The 21,586-nt window shown below is 40.6% G+C and overlaps 1 protein-coding gene and 1 pseudogene across 2 annotated transcripts in view; both read right to left on the bottom strand.

The window, feature by feature from the left end:
- PTPRG (protein tyrosine phosphatase, receptor type, G) overlaps window positions 1-21,586 on the bottom strand; it is a 1,006,925-nt gene that overhangs the window by 912,133 nt on the left and 73,206 nt on the right. The window lies entirely within an intron of this gene.
- Window positions 9,410-9,783, bottom strand: LOC102835560 (annotated as a pseudogene).

Here is a 21,586-nt window from a genome sequence, read left to right as displayed (position 1 = left end):
CAAGGTCAGCAGTTTGAAACTACCAGCCCTTCCTCAGGAGAAAGATGAAGCAATCTTCTCCCGTAAAGATTTACAGCCTTGGAAACCCTGTTCAGAGTCGCTATGGGTAAGAACCGACTCCAAGGCACATAACAACAGTTGAACTGCTGGCAGTTAGTTAGCAGCCCAATGCTTCAGCTTCAGAACAACCTCCAAGTCTCCACTCACAGTGGCTACCCGTGAGGTAGGTACACTGGCAGGGCAAGAAATCCACCACTGAACTAGCAAGTGTTCTTCTTGGTAAGTGCTGTCAAGTGGGTTCCAAAGAACAGCTGGTGGGTTTGAACTGCCAACTGTGTGGTTTGCACTCCAGTATTGATTCTACAGCAACACACCAGGACTCTGGAACCATTGTTGTTGTTGTTGTTAAGTGCCATTGAGTCAGTTCCGACCCATAGTGACTCTGAACAGGGTTTCCAAGGCTGTAAATCTTTACAGGAGCAGAAAGTCTCATCTTTCTCCTTAGGAGCAGCTGGTAGTTTCGAACTGCTTACCTTGCAGTTCACAGCCCAATTCGTAATCACTACGCTACCAGAGCTCCTATAGAGGCTTCAAAAAAGAATACAGTACCACCAAATAGATTCCAATTCATAGCAACCCTATGCAGGGTTTCTGAAACTGTAAAATTTTATGAGAGCCGGAAGCTTCCTCATGGAGCAGCAGGTAGATGTGGACTGTTGACCTTGACGTTAACAGTCCACTGCATAACCCACTACACCACTAGAGCTCCTTCAAGAGGTTAAAAAAAAAAAGGTGACCAAATTCACAAGGAATAAGAGGTGGCGTCAGGATTCAAATTAGTTTTGTCTTAATTTAAAATTCACACCTGGAACCACCATGGTATACTGTATTCTCGGCAAACCCAAAATCTTTATTGAGAAGTGGAACTATGTAAATAAAGGGTTAGAGATAATATATATATTTTTTTTAATTGGGAGGGTGGGAAGGGTAGGCTAAAGAGGGTTGGACCTCTCTTCTGAGGTTTCAAGGTAAATTAAGAACTTGTGAGCATATAAATCCAAGGAAGCAGTCAGAACAACAGAGTCTTTGATGTGTTCCCAAACAACAGCATTCCTTGAATAAACAGTAGAGGCTGTATCTGGTGCTTAGAAATAATATTTGGGAATACATTTACCCTGCCTGCTACTGTCTCCTCAGGTGTTTTGTTTGTTCATGTGATATTTATAACACTCTAATAGGTGAAAGATTTCTTAGATACTCCTTTACTTGGCTCTTCTAACAGCAACTGGAAGTTTTCTGTAATTGCTGCACTCCAATTATAGAAGGTCGATATTTATAGGCATCCACGCCACAAGACTTTCAATACTTTTTCTCTACTAATAGAAAAATATTTTTTCTTTCCCGGCTTTAGATAGCATCACATAGGAATCAAATGCTTTAGAGCCAAGACAGAAAATTGGCCAGAATGTCCACAGTCATCATCCTGGTTCCGCTTTTTGAACAAGTCACCCACTCATCTGGGTTTTTCCCAGGGGGCTGGATAAAGTCATCCAAACCCCTATTTGCTCCAACATTCCATGCATGGTGACTGAACCTTGTCCTTCTTCCTGTCTTAGTCTGGAAGCTCCATGGAAACCTGTCTACCATGGATGACCCTATGGGTGGTATAGCTTACAGTATCATAGTAACACACAGGCCACCACAGTATGACAAACAGGCGAGTGGCGGTTCTCCAAGTTAGAAGCCGTCAGCTTTCCTCTGTATCTACATACAGATCCTTGGTGACATTATCCACAAGATCCCTTATCCTCCCCAATCAAGCAAATCAGCATCCCTCCCAGAGAGAGATCTGTAACAAATGAAGCATTTGGAGTCTCAAAGTAGACTATTGTCCCTGTAAGTAGGACCTGGCAGGGTTGATTCACTCCAACATCAAGTTCATACCCTTTCCATGGTTTGATTATCTCACCTTTCCTTCATCACCATAGTACCCTTCCACAAAATTCCAACTTAAGTCAGTCACAATTCATTCTGTTGACTGCAACCAAGGGCATTCTGTTGCATCACCTTGATAAATATTTCCCAGGTATTGAGACACAAGACTGGAAAATTAGTCTCTTTTTCAGCTTCACCGTGTGGTGCCTAAAATTCTAGAATACGAAAATAGGGATTTTTATTAGCTCTAATGGAAGCAGCAAAATAACAGTCCACCTTTATTTCATTTAGAGTACAAATGTACCCTCTAAACACAACTTATAAAAAGGAAGTGACTCTCTTGTAGCCTAATGGTTACAAATCGGGCTGCGAACCACAAGGTCAGCATTTAGAAACTACCAGCTGTTCTGTGGGAAAAAGATGAGGCTTTCTGCTCCCATAAAGATTTACAGCCTCAGAAACCCTGTACAGGGTTGCTAAGAGTCGGAACCGACTCCATGGCACATAACAACAACAACAACAACAACAATGGCCCTGTGGGTTAATGCGCTGGACTGCAAAGTCGGATTGAACTGTAAAGTCGGCAGTTCAAGCTCACCAGTCACTCCTCAGAAACCCTATACAGGGTCGCTATGAGTCGGAACCGACTCCATGGCACACAAGCCACCACCAACAGACGCTGAGAGTCCTGGTGTAGCGCTGCAGGATAATACACCGGGCTGTGATTTATACCCAACAGCAGGTCCTCAGAAACTGTATACAGAATGGCTAAGAGTCACAACCGATTCGATGGCACTTAACAAGGCACAAGGGAAATCCAATGCATTATGAGACAGTTGCCAACTAGAAATAGCCAAAATACATTGCCCTTCATGTTTGCACAGTAATCCAAACAATTTGTATTTCTTGCCAATTAAGGTGAGACTATTAAAAAGTACTGGTGTGGTGATGTAGGATAAGCTCAGGACTGATAACCACAAGGCTGACCATTCCAGGTGCTTCTCAAACACCCTATTTAGGGCACTTAACAACAAATTACAGAGTACTGATGTGACACTGTAGTATAAGCACTTGATTGCTTACAAGGTCAGCGTTTCAAACCCACCAGTTGCTCCTCAAAAACCCTATGAGTTAGAACGGACTTGATGGCACTTAAAATGAAACCAAAAAACAGATTCCAAAATACAAGAAAAGTTCGACTTTGCTCAGGTATAGGATTTACAATCATTTGCATAATATATCAAAGAAAAAATACTTTCTGTTGGAAGAAAAAAGTAATTTACAAGATTCATAAGCTCCTATTATTTAGTAAAATTAGATCTCTACCTGCAGAGCCTAAAATTCCAACAACATAATCTTTCAAATCAAAATGCGTGGCAGGTCCTAAAATATGTGCTGCAATCTGTCACTTTAAAATACTGGCAAAAATACATATATATCATCCAAAGTGATTGACAATGGAAAACTACAAAACTACTAAGTTCTGCTTGGCACTCATTACAAACAGCAAATTGTCCTTCCTGAAATCCTTCCAGCTCCCTCTTCTTAATTCCCAAACAAGTCTTCTGATTCTATCAAATGCTAAGGTTTGAGAACTTTACACACAAAAATGCTTTTTTATCTGACAACTGAATTTGCTGATTACGTAGTCAGCACAATGCTAGGGAGGGAGAAGGGGGAAAAAATAACAAGACGCATGAAACAAAGCAAAGGCTTGGTTTCTATCCTCCAGGAGCTTAATACACAGGGAAAGAGAAAAGTAAAGGAATCTAAGCAAATGGTCATAGAATGTGCCCAGCAAATAGTTCACTGTTGTTTTTCATCAAGTCAATTCTAACTCATAGTAACCCAACATACAGGACTCAGAATTTTCCCATAAGGGTCCTACCCTTCACGGGAGCAGATCACCTGGTCTTTCCTCCTGCCAATCCACTGTGGGTTTGAACCACTGATTTTTCTGTTAGTAGTCAAGTGTTTCACCATTGTGCCACCAGGACGTTTTTGTAAATATTAGAGCATTTGCCATTTTCACATCTAACAGCGCTGAGATTGAGAAAATCCTGGTTGGCCCTAGGGAATGGAAGACTTTTAGGGAAGAAGCAATACTGAAGCAATGGTTCAGTACAAAAAGTTCTGTCTTTAATGTTAGAGACTGCTGTTCGATTAACTCAATGCAAATCCTACGCCCATGCCACCCATATGTCAGCGTGTATTGCTATGATGCTGAAGAGATTTCAACAATGATTCCAGACTACACAGGTCTAGGGAAAAAAAGAAAAAGGTCTTGCAGTACACATCCAAAAACTAGCCACCCAAAACCCTATGGAACTGCCAGCCTTGGGGTGACTAGTACAGTGCCACATCAAGAATCCCCAGAGGTGGGTACATAAAATAGTACATGGGAATTTGAGAAGAAAATATTTGATCTTCAATCCACAATTAGGACTCCTTGTGTGACATTGTAGGTTAACGCATCAGACTGCAAAGTCATTTGGACTGCAACGTGGTTTGAACTGCAAGGTCGGTGGTTCAAGCTCACCAGCTGCTCCTAGAAAACCCTATACAGGGTTGCTATGGGTAAGAACCGACTCAGCGGCACTTAGCAACACCAACAGTATCCACAGTCAGGACTCCTGGTGTGGCGCTGTACAGCACTGGACTGTGAACCACAAGATTGGCAGTTCAAACCCACCAGCTGCTCTTTGGAAACCCTATACAGGATCACTATGATTTGGAACTGACTCGATGGCACTCAACAACAGCAGCTACAATTAAATTTTACTTCAGGCTATACATTTTTTATTTAACGTAAGAGCTGAGTATAAGAGCACATGTACAAAAATCATAAAAATATATACATATATTGAGGGGCACAGGTTCTTTTTTTTTAACTGATAATGTGATCAATAAAGACCACTGGTCCACATTACACTTATTAAATAGGTAACTTCTAGGACCGTAAGAGTAAAACTAAATGGCAACATTTAGAACCGCATGATTAATTAGAGGGGAAAAAAACCCACAACCACCCAAGTTTCATTTCAGTCTCTTCTCAAAAGGTATTTGATTCCTAGCTGATTCTAAGCACAAACAATGGCTGACCATTACAAATCTGTGGGGCCACCTAATCACAAGTTCATACTGCAACCAAATCCCATTTTCCCTCTGCAAATTCAATTCACATCAATAGCCCCATATATCACTGGCTACTGCTGTTGGCTGCCTGATTTTGCAACGTAAATTTTTTTTGTGAAAAATTACTGCCAACACATAATAGGCAAACTGCAATTTCAATTCCCTACACATGTGCTTGAAGGAAAGGGTGGGGGTGGCTACCACAAGCTACAAAATGTAAATGAAGCCTGTTGTTATCAGCTGTTGATAAGCCTCCTGACATCTCCTTCCTTATTCCTCCAGTCATGTAAAACTGAAAAAACATCAAAAGTACCACCATTGAAGAAAATCATTTTATTATTCTACTCAAGTCTAGTTTCCTGGTCTCTTAATTTCTTGAGCTGTATACACAAAATTCAGCAGAATTATGCTGTAATCGCAGTACACAGCTAATCTTCATTAGGCAGAATTCAGTGTGAAGGAGTAACACAACTGTGCGATGTTCTTCATAAATATGTTGTTTCATCCCTGCCTTTTAAAGTACCCTTCACTTCTGATAGCTAACATTTAAGGGCAACATCAAACAACATCAAAACAAAAGTAGACTTCCTATGAGATAAAAAACCATCCATTTTCCTAAAAACCCACGAACAAATCTTGTGGTTATCTGCAACTGAGTGAATTCAGCCTCATACTGACCCTATGAAAAAAAAACACCTTTTCATCCTCACGGATTCTGGCTACTTTGGAGCCCATTACTGCTGCCACCGTGTCCATCCATATAATTGTGGATTGTCTTCTTTTCCGATGACCCTCCACTTTGCCAAGCTTTATGGTCTTTTCTAGGGACTGGTCCCTCCTGATAACATGTCCAAAATATGTAAGACAAAGTCTAGCCATCTTCATTTGTACGCAGCATCCTGGCTGGTTTACATCCAACACAGGTGTGTTTGTCCTTACAGCAATCTAAGGTACGTTTTATGTGCTTCTCCACACATCAATTCTTCTATGGTCTTCCTTATTCATTGCCCAACATTTGCACAGATCATCCTTGTTCATTGCCCAACTTCATTTGTTGTTATCGTTAAGTGCCGTTGACTCAGTTCCAACTCACAGCAACCCTGTAAAAGGTTTCCGAGGAGCAGCTAGTGACTTGAAACGTAACCTTGCAGTTCAAAAGACCTTTTGGTCCAGTGCTTATTCTACAGCGCCACAGAGGATTCTCAACTATCATAGGCAACTGAAAATACCAGGGCTTGGGTCCGGTGCACCTGAGTCTTCAAACTGATACTTTTACTCTTACAACTCTGGCGGTGGTGGTGTGCAGTCATTTCCTACTCATGTACTCATAGAGACCCTGTGCAGGAGGAGTGGCTATTGGATTCGAACTGCTGACCTTGCAGTTATCAGCCAATGTGTAATCGCTACTCTCTCTGGGCTTCTATGAACATATTGTTGTTGTTGTTAAGTGCCATCTAGTAGGTTCCGAACCAAAGTGACCCTGTACAGGGTTTTCGAGGAGCAACTGGTGAGCTTGAATCACTGACTTTGCGGTTCAAACCACTTTGCAGTCCAGTGCATCAACTCGCAACACGACACATTTACTAGTCTATATAAAGGAGCTCTGGTAGCGTAGTGGTTACGAATTGGGCTGTGAACCTCAGGGTCAAGGAGTTCGAAACTACCAGCTGTTCCACGGGAGAAAGATAAGGCGTTCTGCTCCTGTAAAGATTTACAGCTTCGGAAACCCTGTGCAGGGTTGCTATGAGTCAAAACCCACTCCACGGCACATAACAACAACAACGACAGTTAAGTCTATAATACCACTGGTGGCTCTGTGGGAGAGATAAGGTCATCTGCTCCAGCAGAGGTTTAGTCATCTCTGAAATTCTATTTAGGGTTACTATAAATTAGACTCAATTTAGTGTCACTAAGGTTCATTGCTGATATCTGACTAACTTGTTCCAGAAATTCTGTATCTCATTAGTTCACATTTTCCCACTGATACTGCACTGGAAGGATAAAATACCAGAACCTACAGTAGGTCAATGGGAAATCCACGTTCATTTTTAGGGGGAGATGGAAGGTACTGTGAGCTCATCATTTGCTGCAAGGTTTCTTAACAGCTGCCTCTACTGACAGTTTGGATCGAATAGTTATTTTTATGAGTGGCTGTCCTGTACACTGCGGGATCTTCAGTAGCATTCTTGGCTTCTACCTACTCTATATCAGCAACACTGCCTGCCAGTTCCGATTATAACAAATATCTCCTGACATTGCCAAAGGTTTGTGGTTGAGAACCACTAGTGTATTGCATATACATAACCATCAACAGGCAGAAAGTTTATGCACATGGTTTCAACAGACAAAAAACTCTATACATAAATCCACTGCTTACCCACACAATATTCTATCATGCCCACAGCCTTTCTGGGACATTGAATGAAGTCAAATTTGCCTACCAGACAGAAGGCAATACTGAAATAATAATTGCGATCAATAAAAGTCTACTAATGGCCAAATGTATTTTTTATAATAAAAAAGACTCTTACCACACATTATCACTGCATTGACTCAATAAATATCTAGAGAAAAACAACTGGAAAATTTCTGTCACCGACTTTCCATATTTATCAACACAAAGCCTCCAGCAAATCAACTTTATGGGCCAAAGAATTTTTATTTGGATCAATCGTCAAGAAAGCCTTAAGAAAAATTTATTCCAAGCCAAACTCCCTTCATAAAAGATGGATATGCTGTGATATTTACTTTAATGGAAATAAAGGGATAAAAGATGTTTTTTCTCTAAAACAACCATAGCCGAACTTCCGCACAGCAATACTAAAAAAGACAACTTTTATTTAACAGTTAAAGAAACCAGCTTCCAAAAGCTCAATTGCCATCTGCAATTATAATCAGACCTAATTTAGAATACTCCACCATGTTTTAGTCTTAATTAAAAATGGCACATCCTTGCAGGAAGTGTAATATGAATTCACAATTCAAATGTTAGCAGGACACACACACATCAAATGTTAAAGTATAGGCTTAAAAGACCTAGCTCTTTCATCAGTTTGTTAATGGATATAACTTCAGTATAAACTTTTTTTAATGTTCATATTTAAAGTTAGAAAGGTGTATGGATTGTGTTAAGACAATTTTCAAAAAATACATTGGGTTTTTCACACCAGCACACAGCTGATCTTATATTCCAGCCACTATTATCTTTACTCCACATAAAAGAAACAATGGTTCAGTGTAATATTTCCATTGATGCAAAACAGTTCTCCCACCACACTAAATAATAAGATTTACCAAGTACCACTTGGCCTCTCTGTAAGCTTAATAATTAGTTATAATAATGTGTCCCTGCAAGTGTATAATTCAGTGTAATTTTTATATTACAATTCCTTAATGTGATCTCCAGCACAATCACTCCTTTGTCTACAGGACATTAATGTAGACATTATGTGAAAAACTCTACAAACTCTTGTTGTTGGTTAGAATCAATTTAAAGATGACAAATGCAAAGAAAATACACGAGGCTGAGTCAAAATTTATCAGCACTCTGAGGGTAGAATTTATTTTAGTCAACTTTTAGAAAGTACAAATACATCATTTTTCGACACAATCTCCTTGCTTTTCTATACACTTTGTCCATCTGTCAACAAGCTTTCCTATTTCCTTATTTTAAAATGTTTTTGGCTGAGCTGAGAATCACAAAAGCACCACGCTGTCTTCACTTCACCATCAGAGGTAAATCTTCATCCTCAAAGGGCTGCTTTCAGGGGACCGATCATGTGAAAGTCCAATGGAGCAAGATCAGTATTATAGGGAGGATGCTTTAACACCTCAAAGTGTCAACAATGAGGGCAGAAGGGTGGGGACGTGCACTGTCATGCAAGATCACAATGCCCTTGGATAGGAGTCCTCTGAATTGAATCCCAATTTTAAACTTCAGTTCTCTAGTGAGTATCTCACTGTAATAAAAGCAATGTTGATTGTCAAACCTTTTTTCTGACAGTGTTCCAATATTGGCCCTTGAGAATCCCAGAAAACTGTAAGCATCAGTTTTCCAGCTGATGGTTGACTTTTGAACATATTCTTGGTCTGTGAATGAGGACGTCTCCATTCCATACTCTGCCGTTTATTCTCATGCCAATAGTGATGAATCCGTGTCTCCTCACCAGTAATAATTTTTTTTAAGAATCTTTTACCTTTCTTTGAACTTGAGCCCTAATTTTGTTTGCAGATGTCCAACCACTTCTGTTTATGCTCTTCCAAGAATTGTTTAGGTACTATCTGGCACAAACTTTTTTTTGTGTGTGGCAGATTTATACATTTATTTGATCATAAACTGTTAGTTTTCGTCTACATTGACTGTCTGTAGGTTTTTGAAAGTGGTGACAGGCACATAGGTCACCAGTGTATAGAGTTTGTTGGTGAATCTTCATCCTCCTTACGTTTTCTGGACAACCGCACCCAGATACGGTATGGGACGTTCTTGATTCCTTTGTCCCAGACAGCTTTGTTGAGCCTGGTGTCAATGCACACATCTGGTGTTCCCATCTCCTTCATGGCAAATTTCCGAATCTCCTTGAGTGCTCGAGGCACACGCTTCTTGAAGCCTACTCCATGGATGCGCTTGTGAATGTTGATGGTGTACTCTCTGGTCACCATTTCATTGACAGCAGAACGACCCTTCTTCTCACCACCTTTCTTTGCAGGAGCCATAGCGATAGAATCAGGTTGGAAAGGAAGAGCACAAAGGATTGGCACAAACTTTTGAAGCCCAAGTCTGTCATGGATTATTTCATAGGCAGAGCTTGGCTAATTTGTAAATTATCTGCTATATAATCCACTGTCACTCATCTATTCAACAGAATCATTTCACATGCACATCAGCCATGGATGGACGTTCTAATATTAAATAGAGTGCAGACATTTAGACTCACAGTTCAAGCTTATCAGCCACTCCTTGGAAACCCTATACAGGGTCGCTATGGGTCGGAATCGACTTGACAGCACTTAACAACAAGAACACAGGTATGCCTTTAACACATAGAATCAAGGGGAAATGTTTTTGTACCTATCCACTGCTAACTAACTTCTTATAAAATTCCAACTTCTTCCAAAAATCTGCAGTTTTACAATCAGGTTCCCCTGCTGGAGGAGAGCCTCTGGCAAGGATGGCAAGAGGGGGGTGGAAAGCTGTAAACAGTATGCTTCCCTCCCATGTTAGCCTGTAAAATTAAGCCTCTCAGTTGGACAATTAGCTTTATATAGCTAATCAGTAAGAAAGAAATGAAGGCCATCTGGTTCTTGAAAGAAGTTCTGTATCTGATTCGCACTATTCTCTTGAAAGTCAACTTCATATGTACAAGAGGATGGGAGAAAGTAAGAAGATAGCATATTGGCTATACACCCTGATAATCCTACATGCAGACCAAGCCCCTAACTAGTTTAATCAAGTCCCAGAAGCAACAGAAGAGCATTAAAAGTCGACACCCTAAGTTGAATAGACTTGGTTTGATTCCTAGTTCTGTCACTTAAAAACAGGTTAATCTTTTGCAAATGACTTGACCTACCTAAAGTGGACTGAATAATTAGCCCCAGGTCCTTTGCCAAGCAACTTTGTAGACATGTGACTTGCTTCATTTGTTAGCTTAACCTCAACAGTGAATTTATCTTAAGAAATATAGAATTGTTACGCAAAACCCAACTCAAGGATTCTGTTCGTTTCGGACACAAATTAGGATCAGGCACTAAATGCCTTTTGGAGAGAGAACAGAGTCTCAAAAAGGGCCCCTTTTCTCCATGCTCTGCCTTGAGTCCAAACTGAGGTAGAAATCAGCTGAAAACAAAAGACTATTCTAGAAAAAAATACCTGCCACTGAAGTATGTTCTGATTACAAATGGGAAAATGAGTAACTTTACATCAGATAAGCCTGGCAGATAATACCGTTTTCAAGAGTTCAAAGTTAACATCAGCAGCAAAGGGACAAATCAAAATCATGTGCCATCTTGTAGAATGTAATACTGGAACAGAGTTGTTACTGATGTTGTTGTAAAGTGCTACTGAGTTTGTCCCTACTCATAGTGATGCTGTATAGGGTTTCTGAGTATCGGCTGGTAGATTTGAACTGCTGCCCTTGCAGTTAGCAGTCCAGTGCTTATCTTATAGCACCATACCAGGACTCCCATTCTATGATAGTTCTGTCAAAAATGTGTAACTTAAACTGTGTCCTGGTATGGCGCTGCAGATTAATGTGCCTGACTGCAAAATCAGTTTGAACTTTGAACTGCAAGGTCGGTGGTTCAAGCTTACTAGCCACTCCTCGGAAACCCTATACATTATTACTATAGGTCAGAACCCTCTCAACAGTTTTTAACAACAACAACTACAAACCTAATTATAAAGAAAATAGCTACAAACACAAATTGGTAGATAATCTACAAAATAATTGGTTTAAAAGTATCAAGGTCACAAAACTCACAATCCGAGGAACCATTCCACATTTGAAAAAGATTAACAATAACAACTAAATGGGGTCCTGGTATGATACTGTAGGGTAAGTACTGGACTAGTATTCCAAGGTTGGCAGTTCAAACCTACCTGCTGCTTGGAAACTCTATACAGGGTGATATGAGTTAGAACTGACTTGACAAATAAGCAACATTCTTATCAATGAAGAAAAGATTGAAGTTGTCAAAGACTTCATTCTTCTTGGATCAGCCATCAATACACATGGAAGCAACAGTCAAGAAATCAAACGACGTATTGCATTAGGCAAATCTGCTGCACTAGACCTTTTTTAAAAAAGCGTTGAAGAGACCCGGTCAGGAGGCCAAGCCCCTGTGGGCCCAAGCGTTGTTGACCATCCAAACCATAGGCTCTGAGGATCAGACTCTAGCCACCTAGTTAGTAGACATAACAAACTGTCCCTCATCTGATTATTCAGTAATGCTTGTTAGTAATCTCATACATGAGCCCTGGATATCCACAGACAAATGTAAAAACCTCCCCTAAAAGCTGAGACTGTAAATTCTAATAAGCCAAGTCCCCCCGCATCCAAAAAAAAAAAAAAGCTAAAGAGGATAGAGAGAAACACTGTTAACTGATGATATATGGAGGGGATAATGTGAAGCTGATGATGTGCCCTGTAAACTTTCACTCAATGCAAAATAAAAACATTTAATTAAAAAAAAAAAAAAAAAGTGTTGAAGAGCAAAGATGTCAGCTTGAGGACTAAAGTGCGCCTGACCCAAGCCATGCATGGTGTTTTCAATAACCTCATATGCATGTGAAAGCTGGACAGTGAAAAGGAAGACCATAAAAGAACTGATGCTTTTGAGTTCTGGTGTTGGAGGAGAATATTGAAAGTGCTATGGGCTGCCAAAAGAACCAATAGGTCTATTTTGGAGGAAAGTGCAGCCAGAGTGCTCCTTAGAGGCCAAGATGGCTAAACTCTGACTCTCATCCTCTGGATATATTGTCAGGAGGGACCAGTCACTGGAGAAGAATATCATGTATAATAAGGTGGAGGGTCAGAGAAAAAGAAGAAGACCCCCCAGTGAGATAGATTGGCAAAGTGGCAGCATTCCTTTTATTATAAGGGCATGATTGGGACAATCAGCAGAATTTAATGGAATCTGAGGATTAGATGGTACTGATGCATCAAAGTTCATTTCCCAATTTTGAAAGATATAATTGTGTTTGTGTAGCAAAATGTTTTATTTGTAGGAAACACTCATTCAAGGACTGAGGGATGATAAGGAATCCCATTGGCAAGTATTCAACTAATTCAAGGGAAAGAACTTCTCTTACAGTATTGGCTTTTTGTTTGAATTTTTAAATTCAGCTTTAGTGGTCAGCAGAGCAAAAAGTGAAGTATGGAGTAGCTAAGCCCTTTCAAAGGGTGGTTGGGGGGCATCACTGAGAAAGATGAGAACTCTTGACCTGAGATGTACCAGAGTAGGCACCGCATGCAAAACTGCAAGGTGTAGACATGATGATGACAATGATCATGATGAAATAAAACACAACAGTACCATCAGCTAAAAACACAGCTTACTGAGTGAGAAGCAATGGTCTAGGCTTTGTCTATATTTTAATTCATTTATTTATCACAACAATCTTAAACAGAAAGATTTAAGATTATTATCATTATGCCCAATCTAAAGCTAAGGAAACTGAGGTAGAGATTTCAGTAATTCACTCAAGGTCATACGTCTCAATAATAGCAGAGCCAGCAATTGACCCCACCAATCTGGCTCCAGGATGTTTTCCACTCTTATATTACATAAGCAACATCAGACTAGCCGCAAATGAGGCAAGATGGTGGCCAGGCCGATTAGAGCACCCAAATTGCTGAGGGTGGAGCCAGAGAGTGAGGGGCAAGCAGTAGGAGAAGAGATAAGAGAGGAAGACAAGGACCGTGTAGTCCAGCGATGAGAGTATGAAAATCTTAAAGTGGAATGAAAAGATGTTGTTTCTGATAGCAAAGAACCACTCTGAAGGTAGTCGTTATTAGAGATGATAGTGGCTTGGGCTGGGCCAGTAACAGCAGAGACACAGAGCCCTGGTCATAGATTCCAGATTTATTTTGGGGGTAAAGCCAATAGTACTTGGGTAACTGCTCCAGCAAGCCTACTATCAAAACAACTTTCTAAGTAAAATTGTCAACCAAACTCCTTTTATAAGATTCAAGGCCGAGAGGTCGCACTGTATTGCTAGTACTTTTTCAATCCTGGTCACCTCACAATTCTTTAAAAAGAAAAACAATCACAAATATCCAAGAACCCCCCCACCCCCTACACACCTCTATTAAGAAACCTTCAGTAATCCAATAACAGCTCTGGTTTTACTGAGATGGCATTATGTAACCATCATAAACAATGTCCAGTTCATTCTGATTTCAGAGCTTTCCTCCATCCAAAGACAATCTCTCTCCCACAGATTAAGTTATTTGTTCTTCATGAATCTCATCAAAAGTTGTACCTGGCACTATAATTAGGAAGGTTTTAAATAGATCATTTAACCTTGAGAGGATGTTCATTTGACTCAACACATTCTTCCAATCTAAGAAACACACAAATTCCCTTTCACCTCAGCATGTCTTTCTTTAATTGTGACAGCAGTGCTGAGAGATTCATTTTCAAAGATCTGACTGAGTAGCCACAAGGGAGTATTAGTACCTAAATATTGAGCAACCCTGGTGCGCTGGGAAACTGGGTTTGCTGGATGAAGAGGCACCAATATTGTGTCTTGTCTATGCCTTTAAGAAAACACGCTTTTACCATAGTTCCGCTCTCTGCATTAAGTCAGAAAAAAAAACAGATTTCTATTTCTCCTAAAAATAAAAAATAAAAATTTCTTTTGCTTTCTACTGCCAACAATTTCTTTTGCTAGGATGCTGCTAGGTTTTCGGAGTGTCCTGGTCCAAAGAGTCTGACTTCTCTCAAGTCAGGATACGGAGAAGTGTACATCCTTTGCGATCTCTGACAGTCTCTGTGTCTTGTGTTCTCAGAAGGCGTTTCCCATCTCAGGTCTAAAATGATACCGGGTGAGAGCAAGGAAGAGAAGGAGCATGGAGGGCAAAGCTTCGTCACCCTCTACTTCACGGCAAAAGGCTGTTCCACACCAAATGATTACAAGTACAAAGGAAAAAAAATTAATTCCAGGAACCAGAGAATTCAGAACAAGTAATAGGATCCCATTCCCCTGAAGCTGATATCATCAAATTTTCTCACATGATTTACAACCTGGCAATCTATCTCTTTCCATTGATTATCCTGCTATTATGGGATATAACAGCTCTCTGCCCATTCCAAGAACTCTAAAGTATTGCACTGAGAATACACTAATGCAGCTTTAATGTGGAGAAGAAACCTGAGCAGGGGAGGGGGCAATCAAAGGAGCAAAATAGGCTGGAGAATGCATAAAGCTGAAGTTCCTTTCAAAAGCAGTGAAGAAGTTAACAGCTTTTCAGGGAGGCAATCAGGCAATCCATGCCCAGCAGTTACCTGGGCTCCCAGAGTTAATGTTTCTAACTGGAAATAGGTCACTCTGTACATTGCCAAGAACTACCTGGACCAGAGGCCAGCATGTGCCTCACTTTGGGCAATGGCTGTCCACGAAAAGAGTTTATCAGACTGATCATATCATAGAGTTAATACAGATGTTACAGAAAGATGCAAGAGATTCCCAGATCTTCAAAGATAAGATAAGGTCTTTATATGACAGTCTTTTCTACCACTTGAATGATTAAAAAAACAACAACAACAACAAAAAAAAAACCACAGTTGTCATAGAGTGGACTCTGACTCAAGGTGGCACCTAATAGGACTTCCTAAGGTTTCCAGTGGCAGATACCTAGGTCTTTCTACATGGCACCTCTGCGAAGACTCGACCTACTAACCTTTCAGTTAATGTTTACTGCCAAATAGGTTCTGACTAGTAGCAAGGTTGTATAGGGTTTCTGAGGAGTGACTGGTCAGTTTGAACCGTCAACCTTGTGGTTCAAACTGACCTTTGGGTCCAGTGCTTTACCCCCAGGACTCCTCTCTGTTAATAGCACAGCATTTAGCCACTTCCATTGTCCATGGGATCCATGGATTATAATATGACTTACTAAAATCTGACTGATGGCAAATTCAAATATTTTTGTATGGTTCTTTCTGTATGGATCCGCAAGCTAGCGTCTAAGTGGTTGAAAGGGGAGTGTGGGGACTCTGTAGGATAAGCAGTGGACTGTGAACCATACGATTGGTGTTTCAAGCCCACCTGTCTTTTGGAAGGAGAAAGATGAGACTTTCTGCTCCTACACATATTTAAAGACAGAAACACTATACAGGGTCACTGTGAGTCAGAATCGACTCAATGGCCCTTAGTAACAATGAATGGTTGAAAAAGCTCCATAGAAGAATAGTTTGACACACGAGAAATCTATGAAATTCAAATTTCAGTGTCCATGACTGAAGCTTAAGTGGGACAGTTACACCCAGTCATTGATATATTGTCTGTCTCCTTTCGCTGTAACACTGCGAGTAGGTACAACAGAGACATACAAGACACAAAGCCAAACGCCTACTACCTGGCTCTTCACAAAAAAGTTTGCTGGGGAACAAACAAGATGGCGGATCCGGTAGAAGTACAATGAGCAACAACACAGAATACAACAGGACCAAGCAGGCTCAGGGGATGGTGCCAGTATGCTGAACCACATATAAAGGAATATTTAGAATGTTGGAAGGCTTACAGCTAGGAGAATTTGTAGCAAAAGCAAGAAATCCATTGCTTTCTAATTCAAGACGCTTAGCTGCTCCCCGAGCCGCCATCTTGGGAGAGAGCAAGTGGGGGAAGGATCGAAACAACCATGAACGCCTGACACACCCGCAGATATATAGGTTTGGACATTCTTTTATTATTTATTTATTTTTTGGTATACGTTCATTGGTCTCTTGCTGTCTGCACACTTCCATTCTGGTGACAAGAGGGGGTACCTAAGTGAGTGGACACTCCACCCCCACCCCTGAAAGGTTCTATTACGCATGCACACAGATCTCATAAAAATTTAAAGAGACAGTTTCCACTTAAAGCCAAATGGCCACAGCCGTCCCTGAACTGATTATATCTAGGAAAAAGTCCTGAACTGAGATTGTGGAGCTACATATGCAGACTAAAAAGGAAATAGGCTGAAAATTAAATCCTAAGTTACGTGACAACGGCAAACAGTGGCATCTTGAAATTTTTCAGGAAGAAGACTGAAAAGGGAAGCCCATTTCCCGATCACATCACCTCGAGGCAATCAGAAGGCATAAGAAATACCAAAACACACATGCATTTAAGTATTAAGGCCACAGACAACCCCTGAATATGCCCAAGAAACAGAAGCAGATAACCATATCAGCACATGTCCAGAAACGAGATAAAGTGACTGAGGCAAATGAGCTAGGAAATAGATCTACACTCTATACTGGAAGATGGACAGGCTTTGGAAAAGCCTGAGAAGGAATTCAGAAAAATTATTATAAAATGTATTAAAACACTATACAATGGAGTTGAGAAAAATAAGGAAGAAGTCAGGAAAGTGCTACAGGAACAATCAAATAAGATGATACAGCATTGGAAGCAATTCAAAACCTACAGATAGAGGTCCAAACGAATAATAATAGAATATCAGAAATGGACAATACACTGAAAGCGCAACTGAAGAGACAGAAGCCAGAACTAGTGAGCTAGAAGATAAATATCTCAACACTACTAAGATAGAAGTGTGCAAATACATAAAAGGATAAAAAAGTCTGAAGAAGGCCTAAGATTCATGTTGGATAACATGAAGAGGAATAACTTAAGAATTATCAGCATTTTGTAACAGGAAGAATTACATAAGCCCACAGAGGAGATAGTTTAAGGGCTTCTGGAAGAAAATTTTCCTAACATCATGAAAAGTGAAAAGATAAGCATTCAAGAAGTTCAACGAACTCCAGGATGGATAGACCCTAAAAAACAATCACCAAAACATATAATAATCAAGAAAGTGAGGCAGCACAAGAGGCACTCACTCATCTCTGCCAAGAAATTTGGAAGACAACTATCTGGCCGACTGATTGGAAGAGATCAATATTTATGCCCATTCCAAAGAGAGGTGACCCAACAGAATGCGGAAATCATCGGACAATCTCTCTGATATCTCAAACGAGTAAAGTTTTGCTAAAGGTAATACAGAAACGGCTACAATCATACATTGACAGAGAACTTCCAGAGGTTCAAAGCTGGATTCAGAAGACGCCGTGGAACGAGAGATAACATTGCTGATGTCTGATGGATCTTGGCTGAAAGCAGAGAATACCAGAAGGATGTTTACCTGTGCTTTATTGACTACCCAAAGGCTTTCGATTGTGTGGCTCATGACAAGCTATGGACAACACTGAGAAGTATGAGTATTCCAAAACACTTAATTGTACTTCTGAAAAATCTGTACCTAGACCAAGAAGCAGTTGTTCGAACAGAACATGGGAACACTGAATGGAAAAGGTGTGAGACAGGGTTGTATTCTTTCACCATACTTATTCAACCTGTATGCTGAGCAAATAATACGAGAAGCTGGGTTCTATGAAGAAAAACATGGCGTCAGGATTGTAGGAAGACTCATTAACAACCTGCGATATGCAGATGATACAACCTTGATCGCTGAAAGTGAAGAGGACTTGAAACATTTACTTATGAAGATCAAAGAGCACAGCCTTCGATATGAATTACATCTCAATGTGAAGAAAACAAAAATCCTCACCACTGGACCAATAAACAACATTCTTATCAATGGAAAAAAGATTGAAGTTGTCACGGACTTCATTCTTCTTGGATCAACTATCAACACTCACGGAAGCAGCAGTCAAGAGATCAGACGACGTATTGCATTGGGCAAATCTGCTGCACAGAAACTTTTTAAAGTATTGAAGAGCAGAGATGTCAGCTTGAGGACTATGGTGCGCCTGACCCAGGCCATTGTGTTTTCAATAGCCTCATATGGATGCGAAAGCTGGACAGTGAATAAGGAGGATCGTAGAAGAATTGATGCCTTTGAGTTGTGGTGTTGGAGGAGAATACTGAAAGTGCCATTGACTGCCAAAAGAACCAATAGATCTGTTTTGGAAGAAGTGCAGCCAGAGTGGTCCTTGGAGGCCAGGATGGCTAAGCTTCGTCTCTCATACTTTTGACATATTGTCCGGAGGAAACAGTCGCTGGAGAAGGATGTCATGCTGGGTAAGGTGGAGAGTGAGAGAAAAAGAGGAAGACCCCTAACGAGATGGATTGGCCAGGTGGCATCATTGATGGACTTGAGTGTGGCAGCGGTATTGAGATTGGCCCAGAAATGGACATTGTTTCATTCTGCTGTGCATGGGGTCGCTATGAGTCAATTCCGACTCGATGGCACCTGACAACAACAACAAAATCAAAGATAAGGACAGAATCCTGAAAGCAGCTAGGAAAAAGAGAGGTGTAACATACAAAGTCAAGCAAATCAGATTAAGCTCAGATCTCTCAATAGAAACCATGCAGGCAAAAAGGCAATGGGGAGACATATATAAAACCCTGAAAGGAAAAAACTGCCACCCAAGAATCCTCTACCCAGCAAAGCTGTCAATCAAATACGATGGTGTAATCAAAACATTCTAGGATAAACAGAAGCTAAGGGATTTTGCTAAAGCCAACCCTGCTATGAAAAACATCTTAAAGGAAGTTCTGTGGACTGAGACTCAACAAGAACAGACAACAACTAGAGAATGACATATGTGGCAGCATCACCCTGAACTCTGTCAATAAATGGGAGAGTCAAGAACAGAATAAAATTATAAGAACAGAGGATCTAGGAGGTCAGTCTATGATCAAAACAATTACAACGTGAAAGACGGTAAACATAGAAGAACAGAGATCCAGGTAGTGGGAAGGTCAGGTAGATTACAGGATAAAATAGACTGCCTTAAATGGAGGAAAGAATTAATGGAATGTAAGGTAACCACACAGTGGGGTTGTGGTGGGGGGGTTAGTTCCGCTGTTCAGGAAGGCAATACAAAAAGGGGGAGGATGTGGAAGTACAAGATAGATAGAGGAACACTGAGACAGGTTTGCATGGCCTAGTGGGACAGAGGTAACTAGTGATGCATGCTCAACCTTAGAACAACAGGGCTCTGGGATACAGGGATCTAGGTATAGCTTGAAGAGGAGAAATTATGCTAAAATGCTTGACTGTCTTATGAATATTAGTTTCCACTGCCTACTATTGTAAAATAGACACTTGAGTGGGATAGAAAGGAATGTTGGGAAACATGATTACAGAAAACTTGTAAGCCCGTCTTCAGCCTAGAACTATTTGGAATACCTAAAAGGCATTCTAGAACTTGCCCAGTGAAATAGGCCTCGTGCAAAGCCTTTACAAAGTATAGGACCTTAGGTGGACTCCTGAGTCTCATCCAGAACCGTAAGAGGTGGGGCATTCCCACTAGAAAGGACAAGCAGACCAGCCTGGAATAGCTATAGTGACAGAAAATACTTCTTCAAAGAAAGATCATCAGGAAATACCCAAAACAAAAATGTCAGCATGACTGGCTAATACAAGAACAAGCATGCTGTTCGTCAGGAAGACATCAAGGCTAGCAATCAAGTTCCTTCAGGACAAACTCCCCTCTAAGACTGAAACTCAAAGGGAATACACAAGCATGAAAGCTTGCTGACAACCACATTGGTCTACTGATGAATGGAAGAGGGGGAAATGCAGCAATGAAGAAATGGGCTGAGTTCAACCACAGGCCACTGACTTCCGTTGACCTGCAGATGAGACAGAGAAGAGGAAGGGGTGGTTGGTCGAAAGTGTGGTGAGACCTGAGGACACCTGAGCCCATGGATAAGGACACAGCCACAGAGGGATAGAGCTGAGAGTGAAGCATCCAGCTAATATGAAGTGAGGGGAGATGCACAAGAACACCCAAAGTTGCAGACAGTACCTATTTGACCTAGCCTTGATGACTTGATAATCAGAATTCTACCAGAGGAAGATTACAAAAAATAATAATAATAATTTTTTTGGATAAAGGAAATAAGGGTAAGTTGTTACAATTTGATGAACCTGACCAATACTCATGTAGTTAGTAACTCTAAATACCAACTGAGAGGGAAGGAGTCTTCACATGAAGTATCCAATGCTATCCCCTCTGTACACAGGGTAGATAGGGACTGGCAACTTAGACATTGGCTACCTAAAATGAGGGGGTGATAAAGGCACAAAGTGACTGGCTTACAAGGTTTCAAGAGGGAGTTTAGTTTAAGAGTATGGGGGGAAAGAAACAATCCCCACTGAATAGCTGTCATCTTGTCTAGATGGGTCTGGTGAAAAGAGATGGGGATAAGATTCATATGATTAAATAGTGAATAACTGTTATCATGACTAATTGCGACTGCCACAATTATAAAGGTAGAAGTTTTGTAACAAAAACGAGAGTGGTTAATCTTTCAGTCCAGAAACAGAGGACCCTAGGACCGACAAGGGAGAAGTGCACAATCAGAATGTAGGACCTTATCCAGAGAAGCAGCAATGCCAGAGATGGAGGGAGAGATGGGGGCATGGAGAAGGGGAGTGGCTGAATCTCTAGATTCATGGGAAGAGAGGGACTAAGAGCTGGTGGCCAGGAGTCAGACTTGCAGAATGTACCCTTTAGAGATGTAAATTATTATTTATGCCTGAGTGGCTTGTTTTTATTTATTTATTTTTTAAAGCTAAAGTGGATAGCGAGAAATACTGTTAACTGATGGTGCATGGAGAATATAATCATTGTAATGGAACAAGGAGTATGATTTATTGAATGTAAGTAAAACTGATGATCTGCCCTGTAAACTTTCACTCAATCCACAATAAAAACCTTAAAAAAAAAAAAAAAGTTTGCCAAACTCTTTCATTCACCCACAAAATCCGGGAAAACGGCTCCATGGAAACTAGTACACTCTCCACTACAGAGCCAATGGAAACATGTAGCTACT

Source organism: Chrysochloris asiatica, unplaced genomic scaffold (assembly GCF_000296735.1).
Source record: "Chrysochloris asiatica unplaced genomic scaffold, ChrAsi1.0 scaffold00046, whole genome shotgun sequence".
NCBI lineage: Eukaryota > Metazoa > Chordata > Mammalia > Afrosoricida > Chrysochloridae > Chrysochloris > Chrysochloris asiatica.
The sequence above is the reverse complement of the archived record's forward strand: the minus strand, read 5'-3'. Positions and strand labels throughout refer to the sequence as shown.